Below are 14,674 nucleotides of genomic sequence, written 5' to 3'. Positions count from 1 at the left end.
TCTCTAGGGGCGATTTTTCTTGATACCCTCCCCCAAAATAGGTTTAAACCTTCCCTGGACCTTTGAATAGCTACTTTGTAAAGGAGAACCATATTGGTACACAGAGATACTAAAACTTTATTATAAGGATATAATATTGGCAGGTTATGAGAATACTGATGCAAATTCTACCATGCTGGCTACCGGGTCTTCAGGTTAGCAGTTCATTATTGTTTAGTTTCACATCAAAATTAAATTATTTTTAGTAGCAAAGCTACTCTATAATTTACTTTGGTCGTTCGTCATTAAAGCAATTTGGTAAACTTTCTTTGGTGCTATTTAAGACACACTGATTTTTTGGGGTAAAAATGACCTTTTCTAAAACTCCTCCAGCATACAACATACATAGTCCGGCAGGCTGTCTAATATCTATTTTATAAAGTTTTCGGGTATATAGTCCCTTTCCTGGCAACGCCCCTTAAGGAGCGATTCGTCATATTTTTAAATGGCTATTTATAGGTTATCTTAGGTTAGGTTATATTGGGTTTGGTGATTGCCTCGCAGGGTTAGAGCCCCCTGCAGGGGCTAGAAATAGTAAAAAAGCTACTGTGAAAATACGATAAATCGCCCCTTAAGGGGCGTTGCTACAAATGGGACTATACCCGAGTTTTCTGTTGTAAATAATATTTTTTTTGTTTCTATTAATTTTTTTGATTATTAATATTTTTTGTCAATAACGTTTTTGCACCCTTTTGATATTTATAATGTAAAGTGATTTTAGTTAGAAACTGGATTTTGTGAGTTTGAATAGACTTCAAAAATTGTAAATATGTTTTCTATGCATTGCATTGCATTGTTTTAAATTAGTAGTGAAATTTCATCAATAATTATTAAGCACTATAGAACTTAACATTATAGAATTATACTGTATAAATTTGTAAATATCAAAGCATTATTAATCATTTTATGAGTATATAGATAATATTAGCGAAGCAGCTAAAAGTGCCTAATAAAAATGACGTCATACAATGCAAATAATAGGCCAGTATACATTTTACCATTTGTCAATTACAATGTATACTGGCCTTAATTGGTCATTTGTGTTTTACATTTTTATTATGCATTATAAACTACTTCATGTTTTAGCATGTACGTCTTTTGTTAGGTTAGATTAGGGATGTGGTCGATGAGTTCGATTCTTTGTCTAAACCACGTCATAACTAAAGATGTTAGATTAACTATGTCAAATGTGTAGTGTATAGATTAATAGTAAGAGTATTTGGAAGGCCTTAGACCAAAACATGTGCAACTCATTACCATGCACTGTAAGGACCTAAAGGCAAGGGTCATGAAATCAAAGGGTTGCTTGTCTGAAGGGGTCATTAGCTAGATTTAGTTCACAGATAGACAAAAATATGATATCTGGGTATATCAGTTTAGGAATCAGCTGTAATTATGCTTATAATATAATATTGGGGAATAATATAGCTACATCTAGATAGATCCTTTGGTACAGACAGACACAGATCCTGTTATTTATCACAAGAATTATACATATATAAATATGGGGGACTTATGTAGCTACATCTAGAGAGATCCTTTGGTACAGACAGACACAGATCCTATTACTTTTATATAAGAATTATGCATACATCAATATGGAAGCGCTAGAAACTGTCATGTGTGATGTCATAAAATTACGTCTAAAAGGGAGGGACAAGAGGAGAAGTGGGAAAGGAAATGCCTAAAAAAGAGATGGATTTAGACGTATCTTTAAGACGTCACACATGACACTTTCCATTGCTTCTCATCATGGGGGACTAATGTAGGTACATCTAGGAAGTGCACGAAGCGGAGGGTATGGAGATTGTTGTCCGCCAGTAGTTGACCCATATACTTTTATTGCACTTATAGCAGGTATGTGTTTCTCCCCCCTCTACAATACATACATCCCTACTACTGACTTAGGAACAGCACGTAGTGGCGGCGGAGACTGTTGTCCCCCTGTTGTTGATCCATATACGTTCCTTGCGCTCATTGCAGGTAGGACCTGGCGGTCACAAAATTGACGCCAAATATTCAAGCATCTACGCAGCAACTGTATGTTATGTCATTCAGCATGTAGCATCTTCAAACCACATGCATTTGATGTATCTCAGAATACAGGTAGAGTTGGAGTGTTCGTATAATGATTTATGTACAGCCATATTGCATGAAGCATATAAAATTTTCTGAAAAAAAGTAAGTAAACTTAAGACCCCCACATCCTTATTTACAATATAGAAATTCTAGTTTAAAAATTTTACTTGGGTTCTAGTATAACTTAAACAGATCACATATCCATGTCTTCTCCATTTCATCTCTCTCTTAATTACTTAACATAAAGTAAAATACACATCTCAAATTTTTTTTGTCACATTTAAGTTGTAGGTCAATTAAATATTTTGACAATTTAATAAACTCAAGCATTATTTTTTACTCTGAATTAATCATAGCACGTATAGCATCATTATTCCTTGTGTAGTAAGGAGAAGAATATCTAGTTTAATTTCAGGAAAGAAATGTAGCATTTACTTTGCGCTCATTAGAAACCATAAACTGGAGTGATTCATACTTAGTATACAATCCTTCTTATTTGCACCCCAAACACTTAGAATGAGATTTGTAGCAAATTTATTTCAACAAATGTATTCACTTTATGCATCTGTCTTGGTAATTTCTTTAGTTCAGATACAATAGATGTGTAGCAATATTCTTGCAATTGCACAATAAAATACCAAATATCTTGTGCATTGTAGACGTTTCATTAGGTATGGTATGGTATTTTTAGCATTCACAGTTTGACAGAATGGATATGAGAATCAAGGTAATGCATGGCACATGTTCAGCTGATTCAAGGAGAAAAAGTTGTTTTCTAGTGATACTACTAAACCTTTGCAATTTGTGAAATTGTGACAGGTGTCCTCAAGAAAATATCTGCATGTATCTTTAACAATTACAAGTGTTGGTCACTTAGTTTGGAAATATCACTAGAATAACCATCTCCCAATTGGTATGTTGATTAATTTAGCAGCAGGCAGGAGCTCTAGTGGGACAGAGGAGTGCTGTCCACCTGTTGTCAATCCCTTTGTGCTTGTTGCACTTATTGGAGGTAATTTAAACTTTGCGCTGTCATCTGTTAACCTTCAGCCCAACAATCCCAATCATAAAAGAAAGTATATAAGGGGATATTTTTGGTGTTTTTTTTTAACAATTGTACACTCACTTCAGGAATTGCACTAGCCACATACTTTCTACGTCAAGCAATGTTGATAAACATTACAAAAAGAAAGAGAAAAAGGAGTGTCGACACGGAAGATAGTCCTGGGCAAATACAAATGGGTGAGTCCAATTATTAGGTTCTAACCGTCTCTTGTCTGTAATTCAGGAATAGCACTAGCTACCTACTTTCTCCGTCAGGCTATGCTGAAAAACATCACTAAAAGAAAGAGGAAAAGAAGTATCGAAGAGGAGGACAACCCAGGACAAATTCAGATGGGTGAGTCAAAACACTTAAATCACATCACTGCACCATGTGTGTATTTTAGGAATAGCACTTGCTACATATTTCCTGCGCCAAGCTATGCTTAAGAACGTTACAGGTAGAAAAAAGAGAAGTTTGTTTGAAGAAGATGTTAACCCTGGACAAATTCCGAAAGGTAAGATTAAAACTTTTATGTTTTTTGTACGAAAAGTAAATTTTGTATCTTGTATATTTTTTGCATACTTAAAAAAACATTTTTGGTTAAATTGAAAAGTAATAGATGTATCATACTTGCACTGATGTACTTTATATCTCTTGCAAAGTTTAATTCATGTACTTTGTACCAGTTTCATATCTAAAGGAGGGTTTTGTAATGTTTAAGGATCATAACAAAAATTTATTTATCATATAAGAATCAAATTGCTGATAAGAAATTTATTTGAGTATTTGATAGTTTTGGTATACATAGATAACTTTATTGTTTATCTATAATTTTGTAAAATTATTTTATACTAGTTATATCTAATTTCATTTGAATCTATAACAATCCTTATATAAAAGTAACAGGAAGTCTATCTGTCTGCTGTGTCTATCTGTACCGATTGCTAACCGCTTTTCACTATGGTTCTTCTTTACCATGCAGCTTTTCATAGGTCCTTGGAAGTATACATATACTATTTATAATTTATTTTTAGATTTTCTTTTAAAAACTAAATTTGTATATGGGTGGGATGGGGTCGTTTTACTATTCTCCCTAGAGGCCTCTAGGTGCATATCATTGATTAAAATAATTGTAACTTTAATTAGATATCGAACAAATAATCAAACCTACTTTTTGACATTTATGTATGAGGTCATAAAAAATTTCCACAGATTTTCTGGTTGAAAAGCTTTGGTAATTTTATTTAATTAATGTAATAGTAGAAAGTGTTTAATTTCATTTCAATCATCTCTGTCAATTCAATGATTTGTTCTAATTTTAAACATTTATCAGGGAGAGGGAGGGGACATTGGACTGTAAATTTCATTTTATATATTATCTTATTCGTTGGCTATAGATGATTTATTGAATTAGTTAGTTAGTTAGTATCTAAACATTTCCGCCAATATTGTTAGTCTTCAAAAGGGATAATTTGTTTAGTTTAATTGTAAATGTACTTTTTAATTTTTCGCCCATTGTCTTCTCCTTTAAGATCCCTAATATTTTGGCTTGTAAATTTTATGTGAATGCCAAATGATCAAAAAACAACATTACCCCTTTGTAGATAAAGACTATTGGTTGAAAAATTTGGGCACTTAATAGATTGTAACTAACAATCAAATTTTAATAAAAGCAACTATAGGTTTGAGCCAACGAATAAGAAAGTACTTTTATAAAACTTTGGGTACCTGTGTTTCCTCCAACCCAGAGAACAAAGAAAATAAAAAATGATGAATATGTCAATGATGGATAAATGAGGGAAGTATGTAGATATTGAATTATAAATTGGTAGTAGCTTACGTCCCCAAGGCAATTTTCTGTGCACGTCATTGCATTGGCTGTAGATTATTTTTACGTCTGGAAAAATGCAATTAAATCTTCTTGTATTTCTATTATTGTCAGGGATCTTAAGGGATAGGACAGTGGGTGTTGAATTGATTAATATCCCCAATGATGATAAACATAATTTCTCTTTTATTGTTTGAAATGTTTGGACTATTCTAGTTTTTGAGCCAATTAATAAGATTTTGCCGCCATAAAACTTTGGGCACCAGTGTAATTTACAGTCCAATATCCCCTTCCTCCCTGATATAATTATAGTTGATTTTAAGAAAAAATATGATATATTAGGCTGAAACTCAGTGTTACTACCAAATTGTTAATAAACATACAAAAGTATGTATTATATATGTATTCTAGTGGCTACGCCCCTAGAGGCTTCCAGGGACACTTAGAGAAAAAGTAAAAAAAAATTGAAGGGTAGGGTAATTTATTTCTAGGGGGTATTTATTCTCTTGGGAGTGTGGTGACTTCCTCCCCCCCCCGCACACCTTAAGTGCCCCTAGAGGCTTCTAAGGGTGTAACCGCTGGTTATAGATAAATTGCTTTTCTAATCTGATGCATAGAAACACCTGATAACCACTCAGGGGCACAAGGATAAGACAATAAAAGATAAAACATTCTTAACAATTTTAAAGTACAAGTATCAGACTTTGTTGGATTTTTTTTGGGGGGGGAGGTGATTTATTAATTTACTCTCCATGAACCTTTCCCTGAATAACTAATTTAGATTTCACCAGGGAGGGAGATACATTGAACTGTTAAATACAAAGTACTCAAAGTCTAAAAACATTATTTCTTATTCGTTTTGGGTACTTGTAATAGATTTTGATTGGTTGGTCCATTAAGTGTCCAATCGTTTCAATCGATAGTATTAATCTGCAGAAGTGAAACTTTTGTCTATTATTATTTGGTATGTTTAACAATTTATCGTCCACTAGCAGATACGCCCCTAGAGATGCCTCTAGGGACACTTGAGGAGGGGAGTGTCGAACTTGATAACCCAATTTATTATTTTAGATTTTAAAAGAAATAGTAAAAAAAAAAATTTTAGAAGGGGAAATTTTTTGTGGGGGGGGGGGAGTGCCCCCCCATTTTTAATTTTAATTAAGAAAATAAAATTAATTTTTTTTGGGGTAGTTAATTTTTTCTAGAGGTGATTTGTCTTGGGAGGTTGTGGTACCCTCCCCCAAAATAGTTATAAACCTTCCCAGGACCTATGAGAAGCTACCCTGTTAAGGGGAACCCGATCGGTTCACCGGTTAGCGAGATCCTTCGGTACACACAGACAGACAGATAAACAGACATCCTGTTACTTTATTATAAGGATTGTTTTATCCATTAAGATCTCTGAGATTTCACCCTGCACTGTGCATTAATTCTGCAATAATATCCATAATAACTTCAATTGGTACCCAGAGTATTTATTAACGGTAAAATACACTGGTACTCAAAGAATTATGACCACGCTATCTAATTTGTTAGCCCAAAAACTTTAGGTACTTTCATACAATTTAATTGGTTAAGATTACACTAAATAGTATCCAAACTTGTCAACCAATAAATCCTCAGAAGAATTTTCTTGTTTTTCATTATTGGGGATGTATATAAATTTATCATCAATTGTCTTATCCCTAAAGATAATTAAAAACTGCTTTTTGACTATTAAAACTAGTTTTGTTAGCCCCGGTCCGGTTTAACAAAACTGGTTTGGATTTTATGATTTTGATTTTCTTAGACGATGTTATACATTATTTTCAATGTGGCTGGGAACCGGTTTTAATCCAGGTTTGGAAGTTATGCTGGAAAATATATAAAGTTGGGGGGTGGTAAAAATTTATAAAAATGGATATTGAAAGAAAACTAAAATTGCAAGTATTATGATTTATTATAGGCATATGCTAGAATAGATAGATATGTGCTAATGGATTTATTATTACTTGGATCTTACACCAGATAATCATATACTCTAATAAAGTAAAACTTGTAGCTGACTAAAATAACGATCCTCCCTTATCCACTCCCTTTACCCCATTTTCCCCTCCTACTTGATGAACGAACTGACCAATTAGTAATGTCCATGTTAGCAACCTAAATTGACGACAATTTGTCCCCTGTCATAATATCCTCGTATATTATATATCCATTTACATGCCCAGCATGATAAATAGATGGAATATGCTTCTACTCAGTTCTTGTTAAGACTTGGTTATACAAACTTTCTGCAAATATATTGCAAATATTTTTTTAGGTTATAAGGACATTCTACATTATAAGTTTATCTAACATATTGAAATAGTTATATAACATATCGTATTATAGACAACTTTCCGCGGATATTAAGATAAATAATATAAGATTAAAACAAGTTTTGTTACAAAACAGGTATTAATTTAGTGATTTTTATTCCATAATTCGTGGAAAATTGTCAATAACACGATGCTATACATGATTTTTATGTATAGCTTAAAATCGGTTCTCATCTAGCGGATATTAATAAGTTTTGAGGTCATACTGGAAAATCAGTTTTAAAAAGTTAAAATAAGTTGAAATTTTTTGTGGTCTCTATTAAATTGACTAGTCGAACACAGAAACCCCTCTCTTTTATTTTCAAATATATTTGAGATAATTATTAATTTGTCTTAAAATGGTGGAGGTACCAGCCCTAAAAAAAATAGGCATAAACTTTCCTTAGATCTATGAGAATATTCACTGGAAAGGAGAACCATATCGGTTTAGTGATTAGCAAAAACATTCATTGCACATACAGATAAACATATTGTTACTATTGTATATTAACTAGCGGCTACGCCTCCTAAAGGCCTCTTGGGGCCTTAAGGGCGGAGGATGGGAATCATCCCTCCACTTTTAATTTTAGTTTTAAAAAGATTTTTTTATTATTTTCGATTTCTCTCATAAGGTTGATGGTACCTGCCTTAAAAATAGTTAGAAACCTTCCCTGGACCTATGAAAGGAGAATCATATCGGTTCAGTTATACATTCAGACAAACATAGTACATAACAGATCAATTTACATACAAACTATATCAAGTTATAAAAATTAAAAGTGTAGAGTGTCCTTTTAACCTAAAACCTAGAAGTTTGAAAGTCTAGTGATAATGGCCCTAGCTAGAAGTAAGGATGTTGATCGAATCTTTGGCAGGCAATACAAACAATTTAATTATAATCAAATAAGAAACAAGGATATAGATATGCATAAGTTGCCAAGCATAAATAATTATGGATGGACAATCAAACAAAGTACAATAGAGCAGATGTCCAGAAAGAGAGTTAATCCTCGTTTATAAAATAAGTATTTTTCTCTTTTAAAACATTACTGACAGACAGACGTACTAAGTGAATTATATACTTCAGATACTCAATTACCCAAAATTTAAGCCATCTATCTTAAATAGCAGCGGAGAAAATTTAATTTCCACATAACATCCTTGGCGGATTGACATATAAAGTGAATTGTAGAGTAGCTTTGCCACTATGAATAATTTTTCTCCCACTATCTTACCCCTGTAAATTTAAAATAAATTTAATGAAATGAACTATTTCCCATGGGCTTGCCATTACTTAGATTTTAGTTGCGCAACTTCTGTACATAATTGTTATTGTTTGTGTGTGTGTATAGTGTTAGCTCTGGTTACGGAGATGATTGCTGCCCCCCTGTGGTTGATCCTTATACTTGGCTGGCTCTCATAGCTGGCATAGGCAATCATTTACAAATCATAACTTGAATAATCTTGCTTATTCTCATGAATTCTCACAAATTCTTCCTTATTCTCATAAATTCTTCCTTGTTCTTACAAATTCTTCCTTATTCTTACAAATTCTTCCTTATTCTCACAAATTCTTCCTTATTCTCACAAATTCTTTCTTATTCTCACAAATTCTTCCTTATTCTCACAAATTCTTCTTTATTCTCACAAATTCTTCCCATCTCTAAAACATTCTTCCTTTTCTTACAAATTCTTCTTTATTCTCACATATTTAGAACTTATCTAGAGATCTTAAGTGATAGGACAATGGACTACAAATTCATTTACTTGGCTAGCTTTCTTATATAGACGGATTTCGCATAAGTTTATAATTCATAACTCATTCAAAATTTTAGTATTATAATGAATTGTAATTTTAAATTTTCAACTGCCCAAAAAGCACTAGCAACATATTTTCTAAGAGAAGCAATATTGAAGAATATCAAGAAAGAAAGAAGGAGAAAGAAAAAAAGCTTTGATTTAGAAGATTTAATTTTAAGTAAGTTTAAATAAGTAGGAATACTTTACTAAAGGTGGTGGGTTTGAATCAGTTTTAAAAAGTTGATACTGTAAAAAAATGCCTAGACTTTAAAACAGGCCAATTAAGTATATAAGATATTTATTCATGTATAGTATAAGGCATATGTCAAATAAATGTATTTCACTAATAATAGAATAATTCTTACCTTTCAGACTTTGAAACATTTATATTTGCTGTCTCTACAGGAGAGGTGTGTAGGGGGTGTGTTGGGGGGTTTTATGTCAACCATCCCCCCTCTGAATTTATTTTAATCCTCCTATAGCTCACACCCCCATGGTTGGGTTTATATCACTATTATATACACATTTCTCATTAAATTGTCTACAAATCGGGCTTTCTTATTTAATATAGATTGGTTAGTATAGATTAGCAGCGTCAAAACTTTTCCATTGGTAATTTTAGGGGTAATTTGTTTATCATCATTTGAGATGTATATTAACTTTTCGTCCATTGTCTTATCCCTTAAGATCCCTAATTATCACTGAAATGTATGAAAAATTATCACTTTATCAAATCAGGGAGTAAGGGAGGGGACAATGGGCAATTAATTCAATTTAAGAGGGTTCGCTGAAAAGCAATGTAAACCAGATTTATCAAGAAAATTTTACCAAAATTGTAAAGGGATTATAGTAACCTAATTTAGAACAAAATTAGTTCTAAGAAAAAAAGCATTTACTTGAAAATTAAATTATCAACACATCACAATGTAGTAAACATTCTGTAATTAATCACTAGAAAAATCTTGTTTAGAACTATCCCAACCCTTCTGATATATTTATAACCGACCCCTAAATTCAAGCGGTTCTTAGGTTATTTAATACATAAATATCACAGTAGAGTTTCTATACATGAAAAGACATTTTCTTGGGAAAAAATATTTGTTAAAACCAGCGATAAATAACAAACTTTTCTGTCTGCATATTCAAAACTAGCTCAGCTAGTTAGCGGGGCATTGATGCGCAAGTCCCCAAAATCAGTAAGAATCTGCTGTATTCGTGCACATTCCCTTTAAGCCAGTCCCCAAAGTCTGAGACTCCTTAAAAATTGAATTTTCGATCCATTGTCCCCTCCCTTACTCCCTGTTATCAAATAGTAATTTTGATTGGTTGGTAAAAACTAGCAGTGGCCGATTGAACATTTATATTATCTACACAAAGGATAATTTTGTTTATCATAACTGGAGAGATACATCAATACGTCTCCATTGTCTTATTCCTTAATTGATTATCACTAAAATGTATGAAAGCAATGAAAATAATAACAAATTTTGTTCACTTCATAGTTTAAATTGTTTCCAGTATGGCTTCCAAACTACTTAATATCCTCTGGATTAGAACCGGTTCTTAGCCATACTGAAAATCATGTAAAGTATCGTATTACAGACAATTTTCAACGAATATTGAAATGAAAATTCATAAAATTAACACCAGTTTTGTTATACTGGGCCTCCGTTCCCACATGGCGAAAATTGTTCAAATCTTTTTAATTTATAATTTTTATATCCGCGGAAAGCTGTCTGAAATACGATTATGCGATAAATAACTATTGTACACTTGATAGTATAAGTTTGTTTACTAAACTTTCTATCTCTGCAAGTTGTAGAGATGGCAGGTATATTAAGGGATAAGACAATGGCTGATAAATTTTTAAAAATCCTAAAAGATGAAACATAAAATCAATATGAAAAAAAATTGGTAAAAAATTACAATTGTACCTAAAGTTTTTGAGCTGACCAATTAGAGAACATGTTTGTTAAAACTTTGGGTACCAATTAATTTAATGTCCCCTCCCTCCACCCCTGATAGATGGTGAATTAAAAGTTTTAAAAGGATGATTTCTGCAAAATATGAGACTAGGGTGGTTGTATTTATTAACAATCAAAAAATTAACAAATTTTGAAGAAAAAAATTATTCTTTATAAACGCAAGGATGACATCATCCATAAAAGCGAAGCTTTGAAATCAACAGACAAACATAGACAATTGTAGAGGGGGCGAAAATTTTATAACTCTTAACAAAATTTTAAATAAATTTGTTGCAAAACTGCTTAAATACTGGATACATTTTTATGACTTGATTATAGAGATTATCGTTTTAAATATAGTACCTTGTTATCATAGGAATCATTGTTACACAATTCGGATGAATAGGACAATTATATCATATAAGATTTGTTGCTAAGATTTCTAAGTTGTACATATCTGTAATAAGAATCATCATGCAAAGTTTAAAATGGATAGAAAATTCTAACATGACTAATTTAACAATAGGATCTGTCTGTTACGATTAGGGTGGATCGATTTGGACATTTTTTTCTGAGACCAAAGCGGGGATCTGCAAATGATTTTTATGAGTATGATACACCTCTGGATGATTTAAAATTTATCCTAAGTCTTAAAACCGCTGACGACCAGACATTCAATTGTATAGCTATTTGTAGATGGGTGTCAAAATTTATTGAATCAGAACTATGGCTTTATGGTGCTCCCAGGAAAGGCATTGAGGAGTATAACTCGGGAAATGCACAAAAATATTTAGCCCTCTAGCACTAATAGGAACTGAGATAATAATTGGAGAGGTCTTGAATGTCGTCTTTTGCATATCTTTTTCGGTCAGAAATTTTATTTAAGTTAGTTTTATCTGTTGCACATCCCCTCTTTGTATAATTCTAATATGAACCCGCCCTATTAAGTAAGGTTGGACGTTCAGACTCTAATTATAGAGATTTTTTCAATAATTTTTAAAATATTGGCTTTTAAAAATTGTTTAAATTTTAAAAGTTAAGACCATTCTAATGAAACAATTGAGGTGGGGGGAAATATAAAAATCCAAGGGTGGCTATATAAACAAGAGAGAAAACGAGGGGAAAGATTAAAAAAGGGGATTAAACTCTTTGCAAAGGTATCAGGGATCTTAAGGGATAAGACAATGGACGATAAATTTATTCAAATCCTCGATAAGAATAAACAAAACTACCCCTTGAAAAGTTTTGAACCCAACAATCCAAATTTTATAAAAAGGACCTACAGTTTTTTATACAACGAATAAAAAAAAATGATAATAAAACTTTGGGTAGCAGAATAATTCACTGTCCAATGTCCCCTCCCTCCCTGCTGTAAAGTAAAGAGAAAAAGGTAAAAGTGTTGAAATCAGTAAAAAAGGAATAAGTAAATTTCTTGAAATTTCTAAATTGTTTGGATTTATAAAAGAAATAGTAACTACGCTCCTAGAGGCCTCTAGGGGCACTTTTAGGGGCGATTGGACTAGCTTTATCTAGGGGCTATTATTTTTGGTAGGGTAAAATACCCCCTCCTGATATAGGTAAAATTCCTACTGGTACCTATAAAAAGCTTCACTGTTAAGAAGAACTCAATCGGTTCAGTGGTTAGCAAGATCTATGGGTAAAGACAGACAGACAGATATCCCATTAGGAATTAGTGATTTTTTTAATATGAATTTTACATTAAACATGAAAACATCATTTAGATATAGATAAGTAACTTTAAAACGTGTCTCAAAAATCAGCCATGTGACGTCATAAAAAATATTATTCTCTTTTTAAGGGTTTTTTCCCACTTCTCCTCCCATCTCCCTTATTTTAATGGCTGATTTTTTAGACACTTTGTAAAGTTACCATAGATAAAAGGGTAGAACTTAGAAAAATTATAAAAATAATAGTTTTTTTTATTTAAATTATAACTATTATTTAACTACTTAATTATAACCTTATCCATGATATAAAAAAAAGAAAATAGAAAGATAGCAAAAAAGGATAGATAGTTAGGTAGGAAGGAAGGTAGCTAGATAGATAGAATGATATGACAAGTTTAATTATGACAGTTTTGCAGCTCAGTTCCCACTTTTAGTTTCAATTTAATTCTCAACTATCATATCTTACATTGCAAAGTTAAAATTAAAAGTGTTAAGTGCTGAGAAAAAGTGATTATAAAGGTGATTTGGCCAGATTTTAGGGCGGTTTTATTTATGGATTATAACCCCAGGGAGGGAAGAGACTAGTCCCCAAAGTTATATAATAAAGTTTTCTTATTCGTTAGCTTAGCAACTTTTGAGGACTTATTGTATTTTGATTGGTTGGTTCAATATTTAAAGTATTTAAGTTAAGTATCATTATAAGAGATTTAAATCAATTTATAGAACATTGTCTTATTCCTTTAGATTCCTGGATTATACCCGATTATTGCCATCAATTTTTATCTATAAAAGTATTTTAACCCTTTTTTGTGCAATATGAATTAAAAACATTTTTAAAGTCCGTAAAACTTATTTTAGATGTTTCTTTTAGGTTAGGTTAAGTACTGCACATGGTTATTAGTCTTCTTAAGGTATCTTAAGGGATAAGGCAATTGACGATAATTTGATATACATCCCAACGATGAACAACAAAATAAACCTTCTGGAACTTAAAATTATTGGTTGAAATGTTAAGATACTGAAAGTCTGAAACAATTCAATTGAAAATTGATTTAAAATTTAATGTTTATAATACCTAAAATTTTGGAGCCAACGATTAAGATTACTTGGTTGTAAAACTTTGGGTACCAGTGTAATTTACCGTCCAATAATTCCTCCCTACTATTTTTAATTTAAAATTTCACCTTTAACAACCTTTTGTATAACTATTTTACATATAAACTTTTTGAGGTATTTTTTGCACTACAAAATCACTTTTTGCTTTACAAACTAATACTCGACTGTCTTTTTTTTTTAAAATGCACTTTGGTAGAATTTTCTTTTTGTACACTTTTCATATACAATATCTTATATATATGTCAAATGATTTTCCCTTGGTTTATTGATAGGGAGGGCGTATAGTTTTCCTTTAAAAGAATATAAATAGCATATATATTCATGTCGTATATGATCTCTAGAACAGTAAGGTAATTGGGAGGGAGGTGTTGGATTGTAAATTATTTGGTACCCAAAGTTTTAAAAAAAACTCTCATTTGGGTACTTTTATTATATCTTTATTGTTTGGCACAAACAAATAGTATTTAAACGCTTCCATTAATTATTGTAATGTTTAGAAGGTTTAATTTTGTTTATCATCATTGGAGCATTTATCAGTTTGTCTTATCCTGTAAAATACCTAATATAAATAACTGGATGTGCGTTTGTGTGTCTAATAATTCAAATAAAAGCATTTTGAACATTTTGAACTAAAATTTCCAGAGATGCTTGGATAATTAAATAGAGAATTAAAAACTTTATTTAATTTTAGGGATCTAAAGGGATAAGACCATGGACAATTAATTAATGTATAACCCCAATGTTGATAAACATAATTACACTTCTGTAGATTCAAT

The sequence above is a fragment of the Acartia tonsa genome, chromosome 5 (assembly GCF_053477335.1).
Source record: "Acartia tonsa isolate MP-2025a chromosome 5, ASM5347733v1, whole genome shotgun sequence".
Lineage (NCBI taxonomy): Eukaryota > Metazoa > Arthropoda > Copepoda > Calanoida > Acartiidae > Acartia > Acartia tonsa.
The sequence above is the reverse complement of the archived record's forward strand: the minus strand, read 5'-3'. Positions refer to the sequence as shown.